Raw genomic sequence first — 12646 nt, 5'->3', positions numbered from 1 at the left:
TTCCCCATTTTATCTACAATAAACTTTCTCCTTCATCACATCTAAGAGCAACCATGACCCTTCTTTTCTTTTTATTTCTTTTTTTGTTCATCTCAAGTGGTCCTCAATCTCTTCAGAGATCTGCTGAATTTAGCATTTAAAGTATTTAATGAAGAGCTTCCCATTATAGAGAGGAACACCCCCTCCTTGCGTTTTCAAAGAAGACAGATGGAACACGAAAAGTCCACTTGGATTGTAGGAATGCTAACCACTGGGAAAAACTGCCCCTTGCTTCACCTCCTCCCAGGGTTCTGCTCAAATTGGGGACACTGTTGGGTTGACTGCTTTTCTCTGCCTGGCCAAAATAAGGTCAGTTTCCCCAAGTTCCTTCTCCACAGAAAAATCAGACCTGGGTCTGACAGCCAAAAAGCCTCTGCTGCTCTGTGTGCCAGTCAGGATGGTCCTATAACAGGTAGGGACTGGGGGATGCAGGGAAAGCCTGGTGGCCAGTGTCCACTTTAATATGGTAAATAGGCATTTCAGCCATTTGTCCCAGGTTTGAAGCCTAACAGTCTGTAGGAGCATCTTACCTTCACTGCTGTTTTGTAATGAAAAACCTCAATCATACACTGAAGGCTTAGTAAGCTGAATAGTTTTCCCATGAACAACTATGTATGCCCACACCTAGTTCCTTCCATGAGCATTCCCCCATATAACCACTTTAGAGAAACTATTTTTAAAAAATACTTATGCTTGTGTCTGAAATTATGATTCTGCAGCCCTGGAATGGGGAGGGTGATGGTGAATAATTGATTTCTGTCTTTGTTTATCTTTTTTTTTTTGTTAACTTCTCAGGTGAATTTGTTGAGCAACCACCTTTGGATGCCACTTGGTGCTTGGTTAAAGAATTTACTGAAATCAGTAAAGAAGATGGATTCATTATGAGATTGGCAGTGTTCATCTTTTTGAGTTAAAAAAAAAATGTTGTACTGGAAGCCCAAAGCCATTTTCCTAGATAACCAGAATTCCTAGGGAATGTATTCTGGAGATTGTGGGGCAGGTCGTCAGCACCAGGTACCAGCAAGGGCTCAACTGCAGTTTGCCCCAACTCTTCCCTCCAAATGGCCTTGTATTTCAGACCCAGTTGTAGGTTCTGCAATGGGCTGCATTCCTGTTCTCAAAGTCACGTATGAGGTCCCAACTGTCATTAATTCAGAATGTGCTTTTAAATATGGGCAAAAGGGTTAAAAAAAGAAAGGCGAAGTGGGTACCTTTCGGCAGGTCCTGCCAAGATATGCCACTAAGCAAAAACCCCACCCACAACAGAGTTAGTACAAGAGGTTTATTGGGGCAGGGGTAGTGAAAGAGTGAAAGGCTGTGTAAGGGGCATGGCGGCATGGGCGAGGCAGGCAGATAGACAGACAGGGAGACGGAAGAAAGAAAAGGAAAGAAGAGGCAAGAGAGCAAGCTGTGACTGGCCAGCACTTTTAAGGGTGCACATGTTACACAGCTGACAGTGGAAAGGCACCTGGTGACAGGTGGTGATGTAACTGCTTTGGTGTCAGAGGCAGGCTGCTGCCACAGGAAGAACTGGCAATGGGGGACTTTGGAAAGGTCAAGTCAAGGTGAAACCATTAGTGTGGCCCTGATCTGGTATCCTCTTAAGAAGAGCGCACACACACACACACACACACACACACACGCACACACACATACTCAACACACTCACACACATATACACACATACACACACTCACATACACACACACATACACAGACTCATACACACTCGCATATACATACTCACACATACTCACACACATACACACTCAAATACACGCATGCACACACACTCACACACATACACACATACAGACATACACACACTCACATATACACTCACACACACATACACACACTCACTCACATACACACGTACACACACACACACACACACACACACACACACGGGGAGGGGGAAACACCTCTAGAGGACACAGACAAGTTCCCATGCTCCACCCTTCTTCTTTTTTTTTTTTGGATTTTCGAGACAGGGTTTCTCTGTGGCTTTGGAGCCTGTCCTGGAACTAGCTCTGTAGACCAGGCTGGTCTCGAACTCACAGAGATCCGCCTGCCTCTGCCTCCCGAGTGCTGGGAATAAAGGCGTGCGCCACCACCGCCCGGCCACCCTTCTTCTTTTTGAGACAGGCTCTCACGTATCTTCGGATTCCCTTGAACTCTATGTATCAGAGGACGACCTTCCACTACTACTGACCTCCTCTGCGCCTCCTGCTGGGATCACAGGCACACACCACTGACGCTGTACTGTAGATCAGAGCCAGGCTTCGTGTGCGCTAGGCAGGTACCCCCCCACACTGAGCCGTATCCCCAGCACCATGGGCTGCTTCTAGCTGTGAAGTGACCATGAGATTCTTTTGCACACTGCAAACATCTCTGGGGCTTCCTCCTCTTCAGCAGTGAGACCCCATGGAGCCTTTGGTTTATGACACCGCAGGATTTGCTCCACTCCCTCCTTTCCAAACTGCTTGTCTTGGTTTCTCTATTCATACCACACCATGCTTTGTCAGTTGGCAATCCTGTTTCCCTTCTTTTTTTGTTCTTGCTGTTTAAATAATTCCATTAACAGGTTCTGGTAACTCAGCTGTTCGTTTCCTCTGAATCAGTGCTTTAACAGACACATTCACCCTTAAACATTTCTTATCTACCCCTTTGGTCCTCAAATCCTTCGTTCTATCAGTTGGCTTAGCTGCTTGTGGTTATCTCTTTTACAGGGAAGAGGCTGGTATGGGGGTCGGGGCAGTCACTGTAGAGGAATTTCTGCTTTGAGCAAGAGCTCTTTCAGGAAAGCCTAAGGAGTTTCCTGATGCCAGATTCAAAGGATGGCCACAGTCAAAGTGTGGTCGGTATGGTACAGCCACCAGCTCTGGGCAAGGTGGCATCCACTCTGAGTGGAGAGCCTCCCACTTGGGAGTTTTCCAGGTGTTAGAGCTAGTCATGGGGAGAAGGGAATAGACATGCTTAGGCCCAAAGAGTATGTGCGTGTGCACACGCCTGTGTACAGGGCAACAAATCTCCAGTCGCCAAAATACTCAAGACAGGCAGAGGTGGGACAATCTCGCTGAGCCACAGACTTGGTCATGCCCCTGTGTGGTCTGTTGGCAGACCTGCTTCAAAAGTCTTTCTTCTTTGACGTCTTCAGTCTCCATCTGGCCTTGTTCTGAAATCTCCACTTTGGGAATTATTCCTCTGGGTATGTCCTGAAAAACCAAGTTAACAGAGCACTACCTAGTAGCCTAACACCTCCATGCCAATTGCTTATCAGTCTATACACAAGCCAGGGCTAAGCTGTTGTCTGGTAGCCTTGTCGGTCATTAACACCTCCGTGCCAAATGGGTTGTCAGACTGTGCGGCTCTGAAGCTGGTTTTTCTGGAAGGCATGGGGCAGAAGCAATGTTAGAGAACTGAAGTAGCTATTAGATGAGAAATGCCCTTTGCTGGAGTCCCAGAAATGCCAAAAAGTAACACACGAGGGGTCTCGGCCAACCTCCCCCAGAATGCTCTTCAACAAGGTTAAGGACTTTGAACATCCAGTGGATACAGGAGAGGTACGGCCTTAGGAAACTGCGAAGATTGATTCCAGAGGAAAGAAGAGGGCAGGCTGCTCTAGGAGCCGGTGTGTGTTCCTTCTCCAGTTTCTCACTCCCAGCACCAAAGATTTGTTTCTTTCTGTATCATAATGCTGTACTTGCTCAACTTCAAGTATTTGTCCTGAAGACAGTTTTACCGTGATTTTAAGGTCAGGAGCTAAAAATATGAGCACAGATATTTCAGTTATATGGGTGATGGATTTTTTTTCCACTAAGGTCAAATGCTGTGTGGCTGTGTCTCCCTTTCCATACTCCCAATGGAAGGTCAGGGAGTGTTCCTCATGGCCTAGGCCTCTTCCAAGCCCTGTGCTGAAATCCGTTTTTGCCAATTGAGTGCCAAAGGAATGTCCAGCATCACACAAACTGCTAACATCCAAGGAGCAAGCAGCCACACGTTCTACCAAGGAGGCCTTCCTTTTAACTAGAACGTGACAACCTTATGAGGTCTCTGGGAATTCTCCCACCTAACAGCTTTTTCTAGAGGGCATCTAAATGTCCTTCCCACAGCTTTCTTTTCTTACCTCCTTTCTATTTTGTATTCTAGATCACTCTAGTTGGAGATGCAGCCATTTTTCCAGCGATCCACACAAAAGCATAGATGGAGAGGGGTCGGCCCTTAGATATGATGTCAAGGGAGAAGCTGGTGTGGTGTTTTTGTTGTCTTGTAGGGAAAAAGTTTCCTCCTCTCTCTCCCTCCCTTCCATCTTTCTTTCCCTTTCCCTCCATTTCTTCCTCTCACCTTATCTACTTCTTTCCCTTTTCTTATTTCTCTCCCTTCCCTTCTCTCTTTCTTTCCTCTCTCCCATCCTTCCTTCCTCCATCCCCTTCCTTTCTTCTCTTCCTCTCTTCCTCCCCTTGTTTCCTTTTCCCTTCTCCTCCCTGTCTCCCTCCCTCCCTTTCCTTTCTCTTCTTTTTCTTCTTTCTGTCTTTCTGTTTCCTTTCCTCCCTTCCTCACTTTCTTCTTTTCTTCAGTTATGACTCCGAATCCATTGTTTGGCTAAAGTCAGTTGGCATGAAACCTATTCGTAGGCCAGCCTAATTTACAGGTTTGTCCATCATTCTGATGCTTAATTACCTAAAGCTCTTCAAGTGCAAGCATTCTGGGAACTCAAATGACCCTATTAAAGAACATCACATAGGGAGGGATAAATGGTAACTCCCAGGATTATTTAATAACCCGTGGGTTTGGGCATGTCCCCACAACACCTAATCACAATCAGCTAGAATGAAGAGCCTACAGGCCTACGTTGGGGGCTGGAGGGTGACTTGGTGGTGGAGGTTTGCCTACACATGCACAAGATTGGTCGGGTGGTTGTGATAGAAGACCAGCTAGTGAAGTCTTGATAGCTTTCCTCTCGAACCCTTTGCCTTTGCATTTATAATTCACCTTTATAATGTAGTCCCTTTAAAACATCATCTCCCAGCTATATGAGAAACAGGCTGTATTCAGCAGTTTAACAAATACAGGCAACTCTTTCCTAACAGGCCCTTGAAATTCAAGGGGAGAGGCCCCCTCAGGGCCAACCAGCACCTCCACCCCAAACCAATCATCGGAGGTTACCTGGTACGGGAAGGCAGCGTGGGTGGGATCATTTGGGTGGTATCCCCCAAAACCACAGTAATTGGAGGGGAAAGGAAGCAAATATCAATTAGGATCCCTCAGCCCTTCCCGGGCTTGGATTCCAAGGAGCCCCACCTTGGTGTCTTCATAAGTAGTGGCTTTCCGGGTCAGCCAACAAAAAACAAAACAACCAAGGCCCCCTCACCCCCACCCCAACCCAGCACCCACATAGGCCTCCTTTCCCAGAAAACCTCTGTGATATGCCCACAACCCTGATGTGTGCCTGGGAATTGTCAGCTGGATCGTTGACAGCTTCTCAGCGCTTTGTGGGAACGCGACCCGGGCGGGGGTAAGGTGCTGTCTTTGGAAGCCCCCACCCCCCGCAAAAACATACACATCCTTTGCAGGCTATGGGATACTAAAACGCACTTCCTCGCTCGCCCCCCATCCACGTTCTCCCCAACCCAGGGTTCTGGAACCATGGCCAAAAGGAGCAGCCGTTCAGGGAGGGGGGCGCCGGCTGGCGGCGAAGCGGGCTGAGGACCCCCCGCACTGAGGCCGCGGGGGGCGTGCAGGGGGTGGCCAGGGCTCGCCAGGGCTCGCCAGGCCGGGCGCCTCCCAGGACGGCGGGGAGGGCAGCCTGTTTACCCAGGAGGGCTGCACTGATAGCACGTTTCTCCAGTTTACTTTGCCTTCCTTGGGTTTATTGTAAAGGGGTAAAGTTTTCGGATCCGTCACGTGACCCTGACAGGTCCTGCCTATGGCGCGGCAGACCACCCACGCCGAGGGCCATGGACCTGCTTAATAGAAACAGGCTTGTAATTGTGAGTCCGCGCCGCACTCCGCCGAAAGCCTGCGGCGGCCCCGCGCGCCGGGGTTTTTACACTTTCCGTTCCTTTTGTAAAGACGGAGGAGGAGGAGAAGACGAAGACGAAGACCGGGGAAAGAAACGGCGACAGGGCAGACAAAGAGACCCGCGGCGACAGGGCCCGGGGGAGACGAAGGGAGACAGGGAGAAGACAGAGCCACGCAGCACCAGTCAAGGGGGGCCCCGGGAAATTAATAAAAGGAATTGATGTGAACCTCACGGCCAGCGTCCGCGCCATTGGCAGCTGCGCTCCGGCCAGGGGCTGAGGCCGGCTATGGTGAGTGCGCGGTGCCCCCGGGGACGCCCCACGCCTAGTCCCGACCCCTGGGCTGGCGTGGAGGGTGGATGGCCAGAAGGCTGCCGCTCCGGGGTGCAGGATCGGGGTCCGCATCCCCACGCTTGCCTGATACTTTCACGCCGGGACCCCTGCCCCCAGGCCGGCAGGGCAGAGAGGAGAGATGGCTGTGGCGCGCGGGGGGGCAACGACTCCGGGGGAGTTCCCACGGAGGGGGTCGCCTGGGATCCTATTTGCACGCTTGAAAGGGTCGCCACCTTGGTTTCCGTTCCTCGAGCCGGGTGGTGACTACTGCCTGGCCAGCGCTGGCAGCGCGGCTGATGGAAGGGTTGGTGGCGGAGAGTGACAGCGCTGGGGGGCCGGCAGGGGGCTGCTCAAGGGAGCACGTGCGCCGCAGACGCTTTTCTGGGAGCAGGGGACGCCAACTGGAGGGGACCGGTGCACCCACACGTAGGGCTGGCGGCAGCGCGCGCAGACACCTGGCTGAACGTGACACCTAGAGCGGAGGGAAGCGCCTTGTCAAAGCCGCCGGCTCCTCCCTGCTGCGGTTCTTTGGGAGAAATGAGGCCAAGGGCGCTTTGAGTTCACCGCTGGGCATAGGTAGAGGAGAGGGGTGTGTGCTGACTCCTGAGCCTACGGAATCGGGCACTCTGGTGCCTGTCACCCATTAAAGAGGTGGGCGGGTGGCGCAGTGCCCAGAACGATGTGTGGGGCCTCAGGGGAGCCTCGAAGTAGGTTTTACTGACCCAGACCTTCATGAAATGAGTCGGTCCCAACACAGGAACCCTCCGGTTCCCAAAGACTGCTTTTGATGACACATGGTATGTCTTCATGTATTTAAGTCCATGTTTAAAATCAGTTGTTTCTGATGTCAGTGTCTGTCTCATAAGGAATCTTGTTCATGAACTACCCCAGAGACCCGTGTTGTGTTGGACTCGGATGAGAGGATCATCTTCCCCTCTTATCCTTCCTTTCTCCCTTGGAACTAGGTAGAAGTACTGAAGACCCTCACTGGGTGCTTCTAAATAGTTAATAATTGAACCACTGAGTTCTTGAACCACAATAGTTATTTTTCATCGTTCTGTGTGTGTTCAAATTGTTTTTCCTTCTTCTTGGCTCCGGTACTTCAACATGCGATTAGTTGCCTCCACAAAGCAAGACAATGCTTTTTGGTGTCATCTTTTGTTACTGTAACTTATTATTTCTGGGTGGTTCCTCAGGATACATTGTTGCCTCAGGTGCATTGTGCCCTGTGTTGTAAAACAAGGGTCTTTCAATTGTGAATGTGTGTGTTTCAGTTGTCACCCAGCTTCCTTCCACCAGGCAATAAATGACTTTGAATCCATGATCTTTTCAAATTAAAATGTTGAACCAAGGTGACACCAATAGACCCTGCCATTTTAATATACCAGTTAGCTTTATGTTAAACTCATGGTGAGAAGTGTATCAAATTTCTGGCTATATATATTTTTTGTCATAATCTGACAAGCCATTTGAACAGGAGTTAGCACCATTTGGAACTGTTTTGTGAGCAGAGATTTTTTAACCGATTGCTTTCAATTGTCTACAGATAAGAAATTTGTAAAATAAATATGGATGAAAAATGCCCACCTTCCCCGTTCTGCCTCTCCCCCTCCCCCCACACCTTTTATTTTCTGCAGCCTCTGCCACAGTGTATAATGCCCCATTGAGACATGTAGGCGTGATGTGTAAACCGGATTAGGAGTATGAAAGAAAGACACACAATAAGCTGGAATTGTTTTACTTCCCTTTCATTTCTCATGCCTATATCTCTAATAAATTTGCTCCAGCAGTGGGTCAAAGGGATCATGTTGCTCAGCTTCTTTTTCACGCAAGACCCAAAGGCAGGGGGCATTGAGACACACCGTGTGGTTTCTGCCACAGTCAGAGCATAGGGAGGTAGAGAGATGATGGGAGAGAGATGGAGGGGAAACGTGCTCGGGGTTTGAGTATTTCAAGAACACAACTCTATCTATCAGAGTGGGGAAATGTAGCAAAGGAGATGTTTAAAGAGGAGGGGGGAGGAGTCCATGCTGAGTCTTCTGTCAAGTTCACTGAAGACTCTGTAGTTGGTGACATTCCTAGCAAAAGGAATCAGTAGCTTTTGGTACTGCATTTAAAGCTAATTCTTCAAGTATTTAAACCTGCAGTGATTGGCTCTGACTTTTCTGGGAGCTTCTGAGGATACCTCCCCTTGGATACCCTCCCCACCCCCAGCCCACTGTAGGCTCCTGGGTCTGTACTGTGGACCCTTTCATTTACTCCTTTGTGGAGTTGGGAGCAGCTTCCCATTAAAGGAGATCAGAGGTAATTAGCAGCATTATTTTGACAAGTTGGCTAGAGCAGTTCCCCTTCCTCCAGCCTGGGGGGCTGGTGGGGGGAGTTAGTAAGGGCAGGAAGCTGGAGGTAGAGAGAAGAGAGGGGAGTCAGGTCCAATAGTTTTACACTCTGGTGACTTCAGGATCTTTCCTTCTCTCCTCCCTGAAACCGTTTAGGGTCATTTTCTGCCATCTCCCTGTACAGTCAGTATAAACACACAGTCTGCCAGTGAGCAAATAAGACATTTGTGGAGAGCCAAGAAAATGGGATAAGATGGTGGCAGATTGTCTTAAGGCTTAATTCTCATTCAAAATGCCTTTGAACTGCCCAGGCCCTAGCCTAACACTCCTGTCCTGTCCCATCCATACACTGGACACCAAATCCTCCTCCCTGTCTCCATCCTACCCTTGTAACAGCCGTACATAGAACATCACATCCCCTTCCTCACTGCATCCCATCCTTGCAACAAAAATATTGTAGGATTTTAGCATCATATTTGCAATTCTTTGAATTTCTGGAAAACTATTAAACTTGTTGTGGGAAAATTATGACCAAGCCTAGGGTCAAATGGCTGGAACACCTTTGCTCCTTTATTCATTTATCTGGATCTTAAAGATCCACTTAGTTTCATCGGAGAAGCCAGTGAAAAGTTAAACCTCAACAAGCCTGGCACCCATAGCTTTGCACCATTGGAACATTCCAACACAAAGGACAGATGTTTTATCTCAAGTGTCATCTTAGCACTCGGACAATCTGATGTCATTTTTGAGATGTGTGTGGCATGGCTGTGGCTATCTGAAGCACTGGGACAGAAAGGGGAGGAGACAGTGAGAAAATCCAGAGCTTTGAAGGAATCCGTTATGGAAATCTACAGTCTTGGATCATAGTGGGGAGAAAAGAATGACAATTTCTGTTTTCATTTAAGCTTAAATTGGAAGAGGGGACGGTCACTCAACTCTAGCCTCACAGAGGCTGGCAACTTCTGCTTGTCAAGGCCTTAGGTTCTCAGTTATCTGGGGAGTCACCAGGCAGAAAGACCCTTAAAGGGACTGAACTGCCAGCAGACACCTTAGCAGGCCTGCCTCCTCCACTCTGCCCCTCAGGTCTGTGGAATCCTTGCGGTTAGCTGGAAGTTAACAAACCCGGTGTGGCTCAGCGGTCCCCTGCACAGGGCATGCATATTAAAGCCGACAAGGCTTACAAATGTAAATAAGGGTAGATTGATTAGGAACAACATTATCGCTGGGAATGTCACACTCATGGGCATCAGCAATGAGGCAAATTGGGGGCAGCCTCGGCCCTGACCACCCAAGTCGAGCAGCCTTTTTAGACTGGCTCCTCTTCCCTTTCTTAAAACGTTACAGAAACAAGGCCAATTAGATCCCCAAAGTAATTCATCTCTATGAAAAAAGCAGACCACAGGGGAAGTGGCGGGTGGGGGCTGGGGAGATTAAGATAGGGCTTGTTAGAGAGAGCCTGGGGATTGCGTCCTGAAACCTACGGGTAGAGTTTACAGGTCAGGACCATTGTCTGAGATGCTGAAAAGTTAACCTATCAAACAGCGGGCGAGGAGTTTGCTGAGCTCTGCAGACCTCAGGGTTCCATGTTCAAAACGTTTAAGAATTAAGTCAAGCCGAGGGAAAAGCGTCCGAATGTAAGAGGCTTTGCATAGCTAGACTATAGTTCCATTCTAGAATCCTAGAATCCAAACAGCTATATGCAATCGAAGAAGTAAAACCCGTGTGTGTGTGTGTGGGGGGGGGGGGAAGCAAATGCTTAGGAGTAAAATACTGTAAGGAATTCGAAAGATTACTTTCATAGGGCTATGTAGTTAACTGCCTGCCATACATATAGCCAGCTTCAAATTTAAAATCACGCTGACCTTTGAACTCGGGGTGTCACCCTCGAGTATTGAAAACAACCCAATTTCCGAGAGCAAGAAATATGAAAGCTAAAATAGTAGTTCATACTTTTTTTGCTTTATGCTGATAAGCTATCAGAGAAAAGGATTTTACTACAAGGCTTAGCAGCTCCGCTTCCAGCACTTTGCTCGCTCTTAAGGTAGTGTCCTTTCCTTCACCCTGCATGCCTTCCCTTAAGGATTTTTCAGCTGCACTTCCGAAAGTCAGTCGTTGGAAAATCACATGCTCCCTGGTGTTAGGAATTTTGAATTTCCGCGCTGGCCCAGCACCCAGGTCCTCTTCCTTATTCTGTGAGCACCCCCAAACACTTCTACTCGGTCACTGATCGCTCAGATTCACCACCCGGCTTCAGGAACCGCTCAGGTTTTGTGGATTTGGGATTCAGGATGGTAAAGCGCCCTAAGGAAGTCTGGAAGGAGATGAGGTTGGAGGGTGGGTAGGCAGGCTAGGCAGCGGCGTGAGTGCAACGCGGTGGGAGGGAAAGGCCCCCTGGGAGCCGCGTGCACTGCCCCTGCCTAGCCGCAGCCTGCGCCACTGAATGGAAGGGCCGAAGCGCAGCCATTGGCCGTCAGCAGGGAGGCCGTGCACGCATTGGGCAGCGCGAGGGGGCCGGGCCGCCTTCAGGAATGTACTACGGCGTGTCCGGCACGTCTGTCTGCGCCGGCCAGGCGCGCACACCGTTCAGGGCCCCGGAAGGCGGTGCATACCGCGTTGAGGGCTCAGGGCGCGCAGGCCCAGGGAGCCGACCGGGTTACCTGCTGTGCCTGCGCCCGGCGCAGGCCCCAGACCAGAGCGCGCGTGCGCGTCAACGCGTGCGCGCGGACGGGCCTCTCGGCCTGGGTCACGTGGAGAACCAAGCTCCGCCTTCTCCCCCGCTCCTCCCCCTTTCCCTCCATCTGGGTTTCTTTCTTTCCTTCTCTTTCTTCTTATTTTTTTTTCAATGAACACACACCGTGTGCATCTTAAAGCCACACTGCCCCATTTCACGGCTTCTGTTGGCTTCTTACTACTCCGGTTCCCTCTACAGTTCAAGTGGGAAAAGAAAAATAATAGGATGTAGCAGAATCCAGTGTTTCTGGGTCTGGTGTCAACTGAGGGAGGAACTTAACTTGAAAACTTATTGGAGAATGGAATGTGCTTTCTTAAGTCGTCCCCCCCCCCTTAAAGAGCGTAGTTGTGTAGACAGTTTAATTTGTCGCTGGTTCCAGGACTCCCCCCACCCCGAAGGTCGCATGTTTTTTGTTCAATGTAAAGCAAATCCCCGGGATGTCTTAGTGACACTGGACGCAATAGCAGTACAAATCCTCGCGATCTGCCCACAATTTGTTTCAAATGAATCCGACATCAAAGCCTTTATTCTCTCCTACGTCACACTATTAAATATTACAGGATGCACACCGAGTTTTATTTTTTTAAAGCCTAAAATTGACTTTATGTAAGAATATGATTAATTAAAGGGGGGTCCAGATGAAACCCAAATAATCAGGAAATCTCTCAATTTCATTTCTCTGGGCTCCTGAAAAGATTTTTTTAATATATATATTAATGAGTCAAATAAAAAAAAGCCTCAACTTCTACGAGACTATGTGTCTGGGTTCTCTTTACAAACTCTTTCAAATTGGACTGTGCTGTTGTGTATTTTTTTTTGCGGGGGGGTGTGCCAGGGGATTTTTTAAAAGGTGGCTTTTCCCAATATCCTTGCTCTCTTTAGATTTCCATTTTGTTTATCTTAATACGAGGCGTTGTTCCCTGCGAGAGTCTAAGTCTTGCCTTTGGTTATAAAAGAAAAGAGGAGAAAAAAAAATTGGCACACACTGGCGCACTATCCACCACCCTGTCATTATTGGTGCAGGCCTGGGAATTCAAGGCGGACCTCCCAGTATTTGCTGCAGCTTGAGGCCAAAGAGCCTCTAAAAGGGTTTTCTTTGAGGAATCTCAGAAATTGTTTAAGCGCTTAAAAAAATATTACATATCCCCTGTGTCTATTGCGAGGCAAATGCTCCTGTATGTGTG

This window comes from Microtus oregoni, unplaced genomic scaffold (assembly GCF_018167655.1).
Source record: "Microtus oregoni isolate MIOR12 unplaced genomic scaffold, Mior012 000105F_ref0000443, whole genome shotgun sequence".
In the NCBI taxonomy this organism is placed as follows: Eukaryota; Metazoa; Chordata; class Mammalia; order Rodentia; family Cricetidae; genus Microtus; species Microtus oregoni.
The sequence above is the reverse complement of the archived record's forward strand: the minus strand, read 5'-3'. Positions refer to the sequence as shown.